Here is a 16,254-nt window from a genome sequence, read left to right as displayed (position 1 = left end):
AAATTTTCAAACTTTAGAAACTAACAAATTAAAAATGCATATGAAAAACAAGAATAGACACAAAACAAGAAAATATGAAGATCAAACAAGAAGACTGGGCAGGAACAACTTGAAGATCTTGAAGAACATATGATGAATTTTTGAAAATTCTTGAGAAAAAGAAACACATGCAAGACACCAAACTTAAAACTTGACTCAAGACTCAAACAAGAAACACAAAAAATATTTTTGATTTTATGATTTTGTAAATTTTTTTGTATTTTTCGAGAATTAATTGGGAAAAACGAAAAAGAAGAAAATATTTTTTTGATTTTTTTTCGAAAATAAGAATAATAAAATAAAAAAGGTTAAAATTAAAATAAAGTTACCTAATCTGAGCAACGAGATGAACCGTCAGTTGTCCAAACTCGAACGATCCCCAGCAACGGCGCCAAAAACTTGGTGTGCGAAATCGTGATCATTCCATTCCTTGGTAACGGCGCTAAAAACTCAATACGCACGTTCATGATCTTATATCTGTTTCACAACTTCGTACAACTAACCAGCAAGTGCACTGGGTCGTCCAAGTAATAGACCTTACGTGAGTATGGGTCGATCCTACGGAGATTGTCGGCTTGAAGCAAGCTATGGTCACCTTGTAAATCTCAGTCAGGCAGATTAAATTGTATTAAGAAATTATAGTGGATGAAAATAAATAAAATATAAAATAGGATAGTGGTACTTATGTAATTCATTGGTGAGAATTTTAGATAAGCGTATAGAGATGCTTTCGTTCCTCTGATCTCTGCTTTCCTGCTGTCTTTATCCAATCAATCCTACTCCTTTCCATGGCAAGCTTTATGTAGGGCATCACCGTTGTCAATGGCTACATCCCATCCTCCTGTGAAAATGGTCCAATGCGCTGTCACTGCATGGCTAATCATCTGTCGGTTCTCGATCATACTGGAATAGGATTTACTATCCTTTTGCGTCTGTCACTACGCCCAGCACTCACGAGTTTGAAGCTCGTCACAGCCATCCCTTCCCAGATCCTACTCGGAATACCACAGACAAGGTTTAGACTTTTCGGATCTCAGGAATGGCCATCCATGGGTTCTAACTTATACCACGAAGACACTAATAACTCGGACTCAGTCCGCTGTATTAGATATCCAAGAGATATCCATTCAATCTAAGGTAGAACGGAAGTAGTTGTCAGGCACGCGTTCATAAGTTGAGAATGATGATGACTGTCACGATCATCACATCCATCATATTGAAGTGCGAATGAATATCTTAGAAGCGGAATAAGTTGAATTGAATAGAAAAACAATAGTACTTTACATTAATCTTTGAGGAACAGCAGAGCTCCACATCTTAATCTATGATGTGTAGAAACTCTACCGTTGAAAATATATAAGTGATGAAGGTTCAGGCATGGCCGAGAGGCTAGCCCCCATGCGAGATCTAAAGATGAAACTAAAGATGAAATCTCAATAGTAAAAAGTCCTATTTATACTAAACTAGTTACTAGGGTTTACAGAAATGAGTAAATGATGCAGAAATCTACTTCCGGGACCCACTTGGTGTGTGCTTGGGCTGAGCTTGAAGTTTACACATGGAGAGGTCTTTCTTGGAGTTGAACGCCAGTTTGTAACGTGTTTCTGGCATTGAACTCCACTTTGCAACTTGTTTCTGGCGCTGAACGCCATTCTGCAACATGGAACTGGCGTTCACCGCCAGTTTGCGTCATTTAAACTCGGGCAAAGTATGGACTATTATATATTTCTGGAAAGCCCTGGATGTCGGAAATGGATCCTCTCCATTTTTTTTGTCACTTGAGAGAATACAGTGTAATCTCCCACCTTCAATTCTTCAAGTGGGACCAGAAATAAATGAGAGAGAGAATGCATTGAAGGGTGAGATCTTCCACTGGATATCATCCAGTTTTTTTTCCACTGGAGAGGATCCACTCCCCTGGATGTCTACTTTCCAACGCAATTAGAAGCGCGCCATTTGGTGTTCTGTAACTCCAGAAAATCCACTTTGAGTGAAGGGAGGTCAGAATCCAACAGCATCTGCAGTCCTTCTTCAACCTCTGAATCTGATTTTTGCTCAGGTCCCTCAATTTCAACCAGAAAATACCTGAAATCACAGAAAAACACACAAACTCATAGTAAAGTCTAGAAATGTGAATTTTAATTAAAAACTAATAAAAATATAATGAAAACTAATTAAATCATACTAAAAACATACTAAAAACAATGCCAAAAAGCGTATAAATTATTCGCTCATCAGTAAGGCTCAGGGTAATTAGGGTGTTACACTTCGACATGAACATGATTGCATAAATTCCACAAAAGCACTTCGGGGAGATGCCGCCATCTTTCTCATCTCTGGCATGCAATGCAAACGTTCCCGAGCTTGTTACGTACAGTTTCTGTCTTCCTCCTCCTCCACTTCTCCTTGAACTCAAGGATACATCATCAGCAGCCATGAACAACTTTAGAGACCCCATTTTTGTTCACCCTTTTATAGGATTAGGACTACATCTCGAATGACGTCGTTTTTGGCGTGGGGGACTATTTTGTCCCTTAACCATTTTACACCTCCTTGTGGCACACTGTAACAACCACGTCAGTAAAACGGAGTCTACGTCAGACATCTCAATTAGGTCTCAAAAGTTCAATCTAATGGAGGGATCTAAAAGTCCTAGTTTTGAGAAGGTCAGGGATGTATATATATTTTTCAATCTTCAAGGACTTAAATATTTGCGGGACAAAAGGTCAAGGACGTATTTGTCCTTTTCTCTTTTTGTATTTTCATTGTTGTGCCATAAAATGGAGCAATTTTTTTTTCACGTTTACGCTATTTCTTTGAGCGAAATTGAGCCTTAAAGAGAGAAAGAATTGTCGATAACTCTCACGTTTCTCTTTCCTCTCTTTTTTCTATATTCGCTAACAGTAACATGTAAACACAATCATTTTTATTTTCACTTTCTATACTAGCAAAATTGTAGCTAAATGATTTAAAAAAGCGAAATTCTGTAACTGGATTTATTTGAGTAAATAATTAATTTATTTTATTTAAATAAAAAAAGTATTTTTTATTAAGGCGAAAAAGGTTTTTATTTATTCTGTCGTAGTTGTTCATAAAAGAATAAATGCATTTCTCAATACTAAAAATAAGTAAATAAATGCATTGTTTATCATTGTGGAATTTTTTTACTTAACCAATTTAATATTATAGACTTAAATTTTTATGCTTTTCCAAATTAATTTTTAGAGTATTTACATATTTTGGTCCTTATAGAATTTTGGACCAAACATTTTTGTCTCCAATTAAAATTTATTACTCGATTGGTCCCTAACAATTAATTCTGTTAGTCACTTAGGTCCTTTGTTCCATCAACTCTAACAGAGGACAAAATAGTCCTTGGCATTTCTAATAGGGGGCAAAATAGTCCTTGGCATTTCTAACAGGAGTTTTCACGAATAAAATAATTTAAATACCCAAATTAGGAACCGAAAAGTTAGAATGAGAATTTGGGGATTTAAATATGATTTTTGGGCTCAGTAGGTCTTTCCGAGTCAGAAAATGTGTTTTCTGCGAAAAATCGTGAAAAACCGTGAACTGGCAGTCAAACCGGTTGAATCGGTTCAAGTCTGTCCAGTGCTGCGCGAGAAAAAGTGAAAATAGCTAAAAACCTTAGAAAAATATTAGAAATAAAAAACCGGGCGTTAGTGTTAAAGGTTTGGCCCAAAGTTGGGTTGAACAGGCTAAAAACGCTAACGGGTTAGACCTGGTCCAAGTTGGGTCGAAACCCAACATATAAAAGGGTTCATTAATGAACCCAATCAGCATAACACACTAACAAACACAACACACACAGCTGAGAAAGGAAGGAGAAGAAACCCTCCATTAACAATATTCACCTTCATCTTCTCAAGCTCATATCTTGAGCTACAGAGCTCCGATCGCTGCACCGTTTGTGGCTATGCGTTCCTTGTAAAGAGCTCTATAAAACCCATCCAAGAAACTGGTAAGGCAAGATCTAATCCCTCTCAGTTCTTCTCCTCAAAGTTTCGAGTTTTAGGACTTTTGGCTAAGTGAGGTTTTGTGATTTTTGGGTGTTTAGGTACACTCTAACCTTTGATTGATGTTGGTTTTGGCTTCCAAAACTATTGGGCAAGGTAAGAGGCATTGAAACTCTTGTAAAATTTCAATTATAATGAGCCCTAGGTTTATTTGTGATGATTTATGTATATATAGCTTGATTATGGTGAGTTTGGAGCTTGTTGATGATTGTTGATGCTTGTTGGAGATTCTTGGTGGCTTAGATTGTGATTGAAAGCTTATTTTGGGCTCAATTTAGGGTTTTGGTGCATATTGGGGATCGGCCAAGGTATAGTTTCGGTTTCTTCTATGTAGTATATAATATTCATGGACACTTAGGCTAGTGACCTATAGGATAAATTTGGATTATAATGGTTGATGAGTTGTTGAATGATGATGTGTGATGATTTATGATGGATTGATGATAATTAAGTTTGATTATGATAATTGATTATGATATGATGATGATGAATGATTGTATGAGGTTGAGAAGTGGTATGATATATGTGATATTGATGTTAATGATATGGTCATGTGGTTAGAAAAGTGGAATGTGAGTTGATTATGGTCTTACATCCATGATGTTGATGGTGGGGAGTAGTGAAATGTGATGGAATGATTTGTATAAATGGTGTAATATGATATAAAGATTAGATGTTGATGAAAAATAGAGTTTGGAATGGTTTTATTTGGTTTTGGTTGGTTTGAGTGGTGAAAGTGGGGAGATTGGTAACTTGTGAAACATTTGGTAAAAGTTGATTTTTGGTGAATTTTGTCTGATCATAACTTTTGCCTCGGTTTTCAAAATTTGTTGAAATTGATTTAGAATTAAAGTTTATTAAAAACCCTTCGATTTGATATAAAGTTTGTAAAATTTGGAATTTTGTAGAGGGAGTTATGATCATTCAAAGATTGGTGTTAAAATTCTGAAATTCTATAGAGTTGCAGAATTTTATGATTTCTGGTATGTGCGCACGCACACCTCTGTAAAAATTTTAACCTGTGCGTACGCACACTGACAACGGCCAATTTGCATAGGTTAGGAATTTGATTATCAAAATGGAATTGGCGTTGTAAGTATAGTCCTAATCCAACAAATTGGCCATCAATCAAATGTTATCACAATACAAAACAAAATATAAAACCGAGAGTATTTAGCTCCTGGGTCGTCTTCCCTAGGAGTTGCAATGAAATGTAATATTGGCTATGAAGGAGAGAGCATGGGGAATTGGGAATGAAAGCAAGAGCAAGAAATGTAAATAGTAAGAAAGTAGATGGAAAGCAAGAAATGCAAGAAATGTAAATGGCAAGGAAGTAAATGATCATGCAAGAAATTAAAGGAAAGCAATTAAAGGACTCTTGGTAAGAATTGGGGAGTTTAGGATTTCTATCCTAGTTATGGACTACAAGCATGGCAATTGTGTGGAATCAATCCAAATCAATCAATCCTCCTTGAGAATTAGTCAAAAAGCCATAATTGATCTCAATCCATAAGTCCTAGTCAACTCACTAATTACTTAGTGAAAGACTAGCGTCAATGGAAATCAAACCAATTAACTAATCTCACACAATGCGGAATGAACATCCACAACTCAATTCCACCCAAACATCCAAATTCTCAACCAAGAGTACGAAAACTAAACATGCAAGAAATTAAACATCAAAGCAGATAAAAGTCAAAGCAATAAAAGTCAAAGCAATAAAATGCAAGTAAAGGAAACTTAAAATACAAGAAACCTCTTGGCAAGTAATTGAAGGCTAAGGCTACCTATCCTAGTCATTGACCACAAACATATGATGATTATGAAGAGTTAATCCTACTTAGTCAATCTTACATCAAAGATAAGTCAAATAGGCATAGTTAATTTCAATCCCTAAGTCCTATGTCAACACTAAGGGGGTCACATAGAGTCAAGGGAGACCAAATCAACTAACTCACTCTAATATATCAAACAAGAATGGATATCAATGACTCAATGATCACCAAAGTCATCAAATTCAAGCCAAGAGTGGAGAAAAACTAAGTAAAAACTAAGCCAAGTATTTTATCAAACACTTGGTGTGCATGAGAATAAAATAATATTAAAATATATTAAAGTAAATTCTAAAACTACCAAAGTAAGAAAAGTAGAGATAACAACTAAAGAAAGCAATAAATGACATGAAAATATAAATTTGCATTAATTGGAATTAAAATAACAAAGAGTATTCATAAGCATAAAAATGACAAAATAAAGGAAATAACAAGAGAAATGAAGAAGAATAAAGAAACAATAACAATAAATGACAAGGAAAAGTAAATAGAAACAAGAATTAAACATAGAAATTACAAGAAAATAAACTAAGAAACCCTAATTCTAGAGAGAGGAGGGAGCTTCTCTCTCTAGAAACTAAGAGAAAACATCATAAAAACTAAACCTAATTGCCCCCTTCATTCCTCTTCACTTTGGCCTTAAATAGCTTCAGAAAATGAGTTAGATTGGGTTTTGGAGGCCCAGAATTCGCTCCCAGAGATTTGCATTAATGAGCTCACGTGCAGGGACCTGTGCGGACGCACAGGTAGACTTATGTCCACTATAGCAAATTATATATCAAATCGAAGCCCCGGACGTTAGCTTTCTAATGCCACTGGAACCGCCTCATTTGAATCTTTGTAGCTCAAGTTATGACCAATTTAGTACAGAGAGGTCAGGGCTGGCAGCTTTCCAAATCCTTCATTTCTTGAATTCTTCCACTTTATATGCTTTCCTTCCACTTTCTCAAGCCATTCTTGCCTTCAAAACCTTAAATCACTCAAAAAATATATATCAAGGCATCGAATGGGAGAAAAGTGAATTAAAATTGGCAATTTAAGCATGAAAAGCATATTTTTCACAATTAAGCACAATTAGGAAAGAATTCACAAAAGCATACTATTTAGGCGAATAAATGTGGTTTATGTGATAGAATCCACTCAAATCAAACCAAAATATAACGTAAAATATGGATTCATCATGCATCTTTATTTTGCTTAAGTATATAGTATAGATATGGATTGTGATTGGATGATGTGAATAGCATATGCCTAGTTTATTTTGATCCTAATTGTTCATGTTACTTTTTGCTTGTTAAAAATTAGGGAAAGAATAAGGAATTTTTGAAAAAATTTGCATCCATCACAACATACACGCATATAGGAAATAAGTTTTGGTGAAAAACAACAAAATTTCCAAGAATTTTGTTTCAAGGGCACTTTATTGAATTGATTTGAAAACTGTTTTCAAACTTGCTTGAATGATTTCTTTATGGAACATAGAAGAGTAAAGAACAAATACCTTGTGAGTTTTTGAGCTATATTGAGTGGTTACACCTTTTAACCACTAATTCTGTTCATTGTGTGATATATCTCTTCTATGATTGTAATCTTGGTTTTGCTTGATTCTTTATGTCCAATGATTGATGTTTTGAATTGCATTGAGCACGATTGAGGCCATTTTTTATAAAAGCTTACTTTACCCATATTGCCTACCCTTTGCATCTACCTTTATTAACCCCTTTTGAGCTTTATCTACCCCATTGTTCTTGATATTAGCACATCACAACCTTAATCGAAAAACCATGATTTACCTTGGATTGCATCCTTGATTAGCTTAGGTTGAAGAAGTGTGTTTCATCTAAGTGTAGGAGAATTTTGGAAAACATTGGTAGTAAATAAAATTGTGCATTTTTGGGCATTTTATTGAAAATTTTGGAAAATGGGAACAATCATGTATGAACTACTAAAACCATATGCATTTTACTTTCATTTCCAAAAAAAAAATATATATCATCCTGAAAAGGGGATGAAATTTACCCCTAAGTGAAGAAAATGAATAAAAAATGTATATGTGATGTGAATGATAAATCATACATGAGTGTTTGTGAAAAAGAAATGATGGAAAGTTAGGATTGCATTTTATTTTGATTTGGTTGATATAGGTTGGGTTGGATACTTAATCTAATCAAGGATTCAATCATTTTAGTCCACTTAGCCATATCTATCCCACCTTAACCCTAACCCCATTACAACCCTAATAAGTCCTCATGATAACTGCATTCATGCATCACTTGTTGTTGATTGTTAGATGAAAAGTAAATCCTTGAAAACATTGTTAGGGGAGACTTGAGTGGATTTACCCTTAGACACCGAGTGATTGGAGTGTATACACACACCTAGTGAAGATTCAATTACTCGACTCTATGTTTCCATACATCTTATCATGTATTCTTGCAAGTTGCTCCATTTCGATGAGTTGAATCAATTCTTTAGATTTTGCTTGCATTGGATTATTTTCTTGCTTAGCCCTATTTGTCTATACTTGCTTGGGAATTTGATTGTTTATCTTCACCAATTGCATATAGATACTATAGATAGATATATAGGTATGGATAGTATATAGCATACTTGCATGCATATAGGTAGTTGCATTTAATAAGTTGATTACCCCCTTTTTTTATCATTCTCCTTGTTGGTTTAGCATGAGGACATGCTATTGTTTAAGTGTAGGGAAATTGATGAGTTCATATTTGATGGTATATTTTGACTCAATTTGGATGGATTCTAACACATGAACTCACACTTAAGCGCCAAAATAGCATACTTTTGTGTTTTGTCCCCAATTTGATCCTAAATGTGAAAACATGCAATTTTGTGCTTGAAATGAGCAATTTAATTCCACTCTTATTCCCATTTGATGCCATGACATGTTTGCTGAGTGATTTGAAGCATTAGAGGCAAGAATGGGTAGCCAAAAGTGGAAGAAAGCATGTACAAGGGAGAAAACATGAAGAAAATAAGGAAAAGTACACACAGCGAAGTGTGCGTGCGCACGACCACCTGTGCGTCCGCACAAGACCCTGCACGTGATTTCATTAATGAAACATGTTCTGCGCGAATTTTGGGGGCTTTTGGCCCATTTTGGAAGGCTTGGATGCTGAATTGAAGTGCTATATGAGGGGAGAATCAACACATATGAATAGGGAGGACTTAGATTTTATTTTCCTAGTTTTAGAGAGTAATTAGGAGTAGGAGTAGGAGTAGGAGTAGTGTAGCATTGCTCTCTTAGGGTTTCTTTTCCATTTCCATTGTAGCATTTTATAGCAAGCTTTGATCTTTGATTTTGCTTCTTTAATTGTAAGTACTCTCAATTTCATCTTTAATTATAGCACTTTTACTTTCACTTTCTTTGGTTCAAGTTACTTTGTTCATAATTGCAATTTTGTGTTTCTTGAAGTTTTGACCAATGAATTTTATGTTTCATGCTTCCTTTATGTTTGATTGCTTTTTTATATTTGGTTTTGTTGATATTTGGTTATAGTTCTCTCTTTTTCCTTGCAATTTTCCATGTTTTACTTCCATGCATACATGGTGTTTGTGAAAATGCCAACCTTAAAATTTGAGTAGATTTTCCTATCTTGGCTTGTGGTTTGAGTTTCTAGGATACTAGAGTCATAATGTCTGACATTTAGTGGTAATTCTTGGGTAGTTAGTTGACTCTTGTTTCCATTGACGTTAGCCTTTTATCAACTAGTGTGGTAAATTGGCTAGAACTTATGGATTAAGGTCAATTATGCTTGCTTGACTTACTTCTCGATGTTAGGGGCTAACTAGGCGAGATTGAGTCGTGATAATTACCAAAGTTGTGGTTATGGCAATGATAGGATTCCTTAGATTCTCATTCCCAAGTCAAGGCTTTTCATGCATTTATAGCATTTTCACTAGTTTTGCGCTTACATTCTCTTCAATTGCATTAATTACAATCTTGATCATTCCTTAGTTCTTTCATTACTTAAGTTCTTTCAATATTTTATTTCTTGATTACAAACCCCTTTTTGTCCTCTTAACAACCAAAAGTGTAACACTTCATTTGCATCCTAGGGAGAATGACCTGAGGTTTAATTACTCTCGGTTACTTTGTATTGAATTTATTATTTGATCTTGAGAGTTCATTATTGGTTTAGACTATACTACTAATGAATTGATTCTTGATTCTAAACCGGCAAAAACTCTCTTCATCAAATTTGGCGCCGTTGCCGGGGACTACAAACGGTGTTATATCTTTTGGTTGTTGTAAATATGTTAATAGTGTAAATAGCACTTTTCGGTTATTTGTTTTCTTTTGTTAGTAAGTTTTTGTTTATATTTCCTTTATGAATTTTTTACACCATCACCACAATGCATCCCAATGGAACCCAAACACTTGCTTTTCTAGCCACCAATTCTATACACCATCACCTCACTACATACAAAACCCTTATCCTCATGAGTTTGATTGTTAACCTTCATCACCTCAATCTTCATCTTCACATATGGATCAAGCCACACAAGAAATACTTTTCATGCTCATTCAAGAACAACAAGAGTTCTGGAAGAAGCAAAAGCAAGTCATGTCTACAGTAGCGAAAACTCTTGACCGGTTAGCCTCATTGCGTTCATGCCGTGACCGAGAAATTCTAGTGGATGAAAAGTGTGGAGTGAGCGAAGAATTGCAAAATCAAGTAGAAGATTGATGAGCGGATAATTTATACCCTTTTTGGCATTATTTTTACATAATTTTTAGTATGTTTTAATTATTTTTTATTATATTTTTATTAGTTTTTATTCAAAAATCATATTTCTAAAATTTACTATGAGTTTGTGTATTTTTCTGTGATTTCAAGTATTTTCTGGCTGAAATTGAGGGACCTGAGCAAAAATCTGATTCAGAGGCTGAAAAAGGACTGCAAATGCTGTTGAATTCTGACCTCCCTGTACTCAAAGTGAATTTTCTGGAGCTACAGAAGCCCAATTGGTGCGCTCTTAATTGCGTTGGAAAGTAGACATCCTGGGCTTTCCAGAAATATATAATAATCCATACTTTGCCTGAGATTTGATGGCCCAAACTGGCGTTCAAAGACAGCCTAAAATATCTTGACGTAAAACGCCCAAACTGGCACCAAAGCTGGCATTTAACTCCAGGAACAGCCTAAGCACGAAAAAGCTTCAATGCTCAGTCCAAGAACACACCAAGTGGGCCCCGAAAGTGGATTTCTGCACTATCTGCACTTAATTACTCATTTTCTGTAAACCCTAGTTACTAGTTTAGTATAAAAACTACTTTTAGAGATTTATAGAAAGGAGAGTTTTTATCAATATAATACTATCATCTATTGTACACGTTTGGAGGCTGGCCTCACGGCCTTGCCTAGACCTTTCACTTATGTATTTTCTACGGTGGAGTTTCTACACCCCATAGATTAAGGTGTGGAGCTCTGCTGTTCTTCATGAATTAATACAAGTACTATTGTTTTTCTATTCAATTCACGCCTACTTCTTCTCTAAGATATTCACTCGCACTTCAACCTGATGAATGTGATGACCCGTGACACTCATCATCATTCTCACTTATGAACGCGTGCCTGACAACTACTTCCGTTCTATCTGCAATAGCTTGAGTATGTATCTCTTGGCCTCCTGGTTCACGATGCATGGTTGCCTCTCCTGAAAACAGAGCATTCCATTCCGTGAGATCAGAGTCTTTGTGGTATAGGCTAGAACCATTGGCAGCATTCCTGAGATCCGAAAAGTCTAAACATTGTCTGTGGTATTTCGAGTAGGATCTGGGAAGGGATGACTATGACGAGTTTCAAACTTGCGAATGTGGGGCACAAGTGACAGTGTGCAAAAGGACAATGGTCCTATTCCAACGCTAGCGGGAATTGACAGATGATTAGTCGTGCGGTGATAGCGCATATGGATTTGTTTTCATCCGAGAGGATCATACAGCTTGCCATGGAAGGAGGTAACGCATGGTTGGAAGAAGACAATAGGAAAGCAGAGGTTCAGAAGCAACAAAGCATCTCCAGACGCTTATCTGAAATTTCCACCAATGAATTACATAAGTAACTTTATCTTATTTTATATTTTATTTATATTTTAATTATCAAAACCTCATAACCATTTGAATCTGCCTGACTGAGATTTACAAGGATGACCATAGCTTGCTTCAAGCCGACAATCTCCGTGGGATCGACCCTTACTCACGTAAGGTATTACTTGGACGACCCAGTGCACTTGCTGGTTAGTTGTGCGGAGTTGTGAAAAAGAGTTGAGATTAAGATTGTGCGTACCAAGTTTTTGGCGCCATTGTTAGAGATCACAATTTCGTGCACCAAGTTTTTGGCGCCGTTGTCGGGGATTGTTCGAGTTTGGACAACTGACGGTTCATCTTGTTGCTCAGATTAGGTAATTTTATTTTAATTTTAAGCTTTTTGTTTTTATTCTTTTTATTTTCAAAAAAATCATTCAAAAAAAAAATAATTTATATTTGCTCTTCAGAATTTTTAAAAATGAATTCTAGAGTTTCAGATGATATATTGAAGCCTGGCTGGCTATTAAGCCATGTCTAAATTTTTTGGACTGAGGCTTCCACTTATCATTGCAAGAGCCTTTGGATTCCCATCTAATTGGTTGTTGTATGTGTGATTTGTATGCTAAAGCTTGGCTGGCCATTGGCCATGTCTAATCTTTTGGACCGAAGCTTTCACATAAAGCTTGGCTGGCTATTAAGCCATGTCTAAATTTTGGACCGGAGCTTTAGACTAACATTGCATGATTCCTGGAATTCTTATTAAATTTTTTTATCTTTTTATTTCCTTTTCCAAAATATTTTTGAAAAAATTACCAAAAATTTTTTTAATAAAATCATAAAAAATTTTTTTTTTGTGTTTCTTGTTTGAGTCTTGTGTCAAATTTTAAGTTTGGTGTCAATTACATGCTTTAATCTTTCTTTAATTCATGCATGTGTTTTTCATTGATCTTCAAGTTGTTCTTGATGATTTTCTTTGTTTGATCTTTACATTTTCTTATTTTGTGTCCTTTCTTGTTTTTCATATGCATTCTTGAATTATTAGTGTCTATAGTTTAAAAATTTTTAAGTTTGGTGTCTTGCATATTTTTCTTTTCTTAAATATTTTCAAAAATATGTTCTTGATGTTCATCATGATCTTCAAAGTGTTCTTGGTGTTCATCTTGACATTCAAAGTGTTCTTGCATGCATTTTTCGTTTTGATCTTAATTTTTCATGTTTTGTGTCATTTTTATGTTTTTCTCTCTCCTCATTAAAAATCAAAAATAAAAAAATATATTTTCCTTATTTTGCTCATAAATTTCGAAATTTTGAATTGATTTAGTCAAAAAGTTTTAAAATTTGGTTGTTTCTTGTTAGTCAAGTCAAAATTTTCAAATTAAAAATTCTATCTTTTTCAAATCTTTTTCAAAAATCATATCTTTTTCATTTTTTTTTCTACTTTCGAAAATTTTAAAAATTTGATTTTCAAAATCTTCTTCTTATTTTTATTTCATATATTTGAAATTAATGCTAACAATTAATGTTTAGATTCAAAGATTTTCAAGTTGTTACTTGCCTATTAAGAAAGGTTCAATCTTTAAATTCTAAAATCATATCTTTTAGTTTCTTATTAGTCAAGTAATCAACTTTAATTTTCAAAAATAAAATCTTTTTAATTTCCTTTCCAAATCTTTTTCAAAGTCAATTTCAAAATCTTTTCTAACTTCTTATCTTTTCAAAATTGATTTTCAAATCTTTTTCAATTAACCACTTAACTTTTTGTTTGATTTTAAAAATTTACTATTTCAATCATATCTTTTTCAAAACTACCTAACTACTTTTCTCTCTCCAATTTTCGAAAATCACCAACCACTTTTTTAAAAATATTTTTAATTAATTAATTCATTTAGTTTTCAAATCTTATTTTATTTCTTCTCTTAATTTTCGAATACTAACCAATAAGTAAAATAAAAACAAAAATATTTTTCTTTTATTTTAATTTAAAATTCGAATTCTCTCTCTCTCATCTCTTTCTATTTATTTATTTATTTACTAACACTTCTCTCCTTATAATTCAAACCCTCTCTCCCTCTCTGTGTTTGAATTCTTCATCTTCTCCCTTTTTCATTTTACTCTTCTATTCTTCTACTCATATAAAAGAATCTCTATACTGTGACATAGAGGATTCCTCTTCTTTTCTGTTCTTATCTTTTTTATATGAGCAGGAGCAAGGATAAGAACATTCTTGTTGAAGCTGATCCGGAACCTGAAAGGACTCTAAAGAGGAAGCTAAGAGAAGCTAAAGCACAACACTCTGGAGAGGACCTGACAGAATTTTTCAAAAAAGAAGAAGAGATGGCCGAACCCAATAACAATGGTGGAGATACAAGGAAGATGTTTGATGACTTTATTGCACCCTCTTCTAACTTCTGTGGAAGAAGCATCTCAATTCCTGCAATTGGAGCAAACAACTTTGAGCTTAAGCCTGAATTAGTTTCTCTGATGCATCAGAACTGCAAGTTTCATGGACTTCCATTGGAAGATCCTCATTCAGTTCTTAGCTGAATTCCTACAAATCTGTGACACTGTTAAGACCAATGGGGTTAATCCTGAGGTCTACAGACTTATGCTTTTCCCCTTTGCTATAAGAGACAGAGCTAGGACATGGTTGGAATCACAACCTAAAGATAGCCTGAACTCTTGGGAAAAGTTGGTCAATGATTTCTTGGCCAAATTCTTTCCACCTCAGAAGTTGAGCAAGCTTAGAGTGGAAGTCCAAACCTTCAGACAGAAGGAAGGTGAATCCCTCTATGAAGCTTGGGAAAGATACAAGCAATTGATCAGAAGGTGTCCTTCTGACATGTTTTCAGAATGGAGCATCATATGTATATTCTATGATGGTCTGTCTGAATTGTCCAAGATGTCATTGGACCATTCTGCTGGAGGATCTCTTCATCTGAAGAAGATGCCAGCAGAAACCCAAGAACTCATTGAAATGGTTGCAAATAACCAGTTCATGTACACTTCTGAAAGGAATCCTGTAAATAATGGGACAACTCAGAAGAAAAGAATTCTTGAGATTGATACTCTGAATGCCATATTGGCTTAGAACAAAATATTGACTCAGCAAGTCAATATGATTTCTCAGAGTCTGACTGAAATGCAAGCTGTATCAGGCAGTACTAAAGAAGCCTCCCCTGAAGGAGAAGCTTATGATCCTGAGAATCCGGGAATGGAAGAGGTGAATTACATGGGAGAATCCTATGGAAACACCTATAATCCTTCATGGAGAAATCATCCTAATCTCTCATGGAAGGATCAACAGAAGCCTAATCAAGGCTTCAATAATAATAATGGTGGAAAAAATAAGTTTGGCAATAGCAAACCTTTTCCATCATCTTCTCAGCAACAGACAGAGAATTCTAAGCAGAGTCACTCTAACTTAGCAACTGTAGTCTCTGATCTATCTAAGACCGCTTTCAGTTTCATGACTGAAGCAAGGTCCTCCATTAGAAATTTGGAGGCACAAGTGGGTCAGCAGAGTAAAAGAGTTACTGAACTCCCTCCTAGTACTCTCCCAAGCAATACAGAAGAGAATCCAAAAAGAGAGTGCAAGGCTATAATTATAACCAACATGGCCGAACCTGGAGAGGAAGAAATGGCAGTGATTTTCAGTGAGGAAGACCTCAATGGACGTTCACTGGCCTCCAAGGAGTTCCCTAATGAGGAACCAAAGGAATCTTAGGCTCATATAGAGACCATAGAGATTCCACTAAACATACTGTTGCCATTCATGAGCTCTGATGAGTATTCTTCCTCTGAAGAGGATGAAGACATTGTTGAAGAGCAAGTTTCTCAGTATCTAGGAGCAATCATGAAGCTGAATGCCAAGTTAATTGGTAATGAGACTTAGGAGGATGAACCCCCATTGCTCGTTGAAGAACGGATGATTGACGGTTTAGAATTCAGAATAAATTCCCGTTGCAAGTATAGTTTCTAAACCAAGCAATCATCCTTTCTTACAAATGTTTTGGTTGTCACAAGTAACAAACCCAATAAAATTTATAAACCGAAGTATTCAAACCTCGGGTCGTCTTCTCAAGAAATTGCAGGGAGGTGTTCTTATTATTAGTTATGGAAAACAATGTTTTTGGGTTTTGAAAGGTTTGAACAAGGAAAATAAATTTCAGGAATTAATAAATTAATATCTAATAAAACTCTTGGCAAGGTATGAAAATTTGAAAGTCCTATCCTAGTTACTCTTATGAGAATTGAGTTTAACCCCACTTAGTTAACCTTTACAAAAGCAAGA

At 35.0% G+C, this 16,254-nt stretch overlaps 1 non-coding gene across 1 annotated transcript; it reads right to left on the bottom strand.

Moving 5' to 3' along the window:
* Positions 1-14,700: 14,700 nt before the first annotated feature.
* LOC148574737 (small nucleolar RNA R71) lies at positions 14,701-14,804 on the bottom strand. Its single transcript, XR_015906322.1, has one exon. It is a non-coding gene; the product is annotated as a small nucleolar RNA R71 (small nucleolar RNA).
* Between the last annotated feature and the right edge of the window lie 1,450 nt (positions 14,805-16,254).

The sequence above is a fragment of the Arachis ipaensis genome, chromosome B2 (genome assembly GCF_059453495.1).
Source record: "Arachis ipaensis isolate K30076 ecotype BB chromosome B2, ASM5945349v1, whole genome shotgun sequence".
In the NCBI taxonomy this organism is placed as follows: Eukaryota; Viridiplantae; Streptophyta; class Magnoliopsida; order Fabales; family Fabaceae; genus Arachis; species Arachis ipaensis.
The sequence above is the reverse complement of the archived record's forward strand: the minus strand, read 5'-3'. Positions and strand labels throughout refer to the sequence as shown.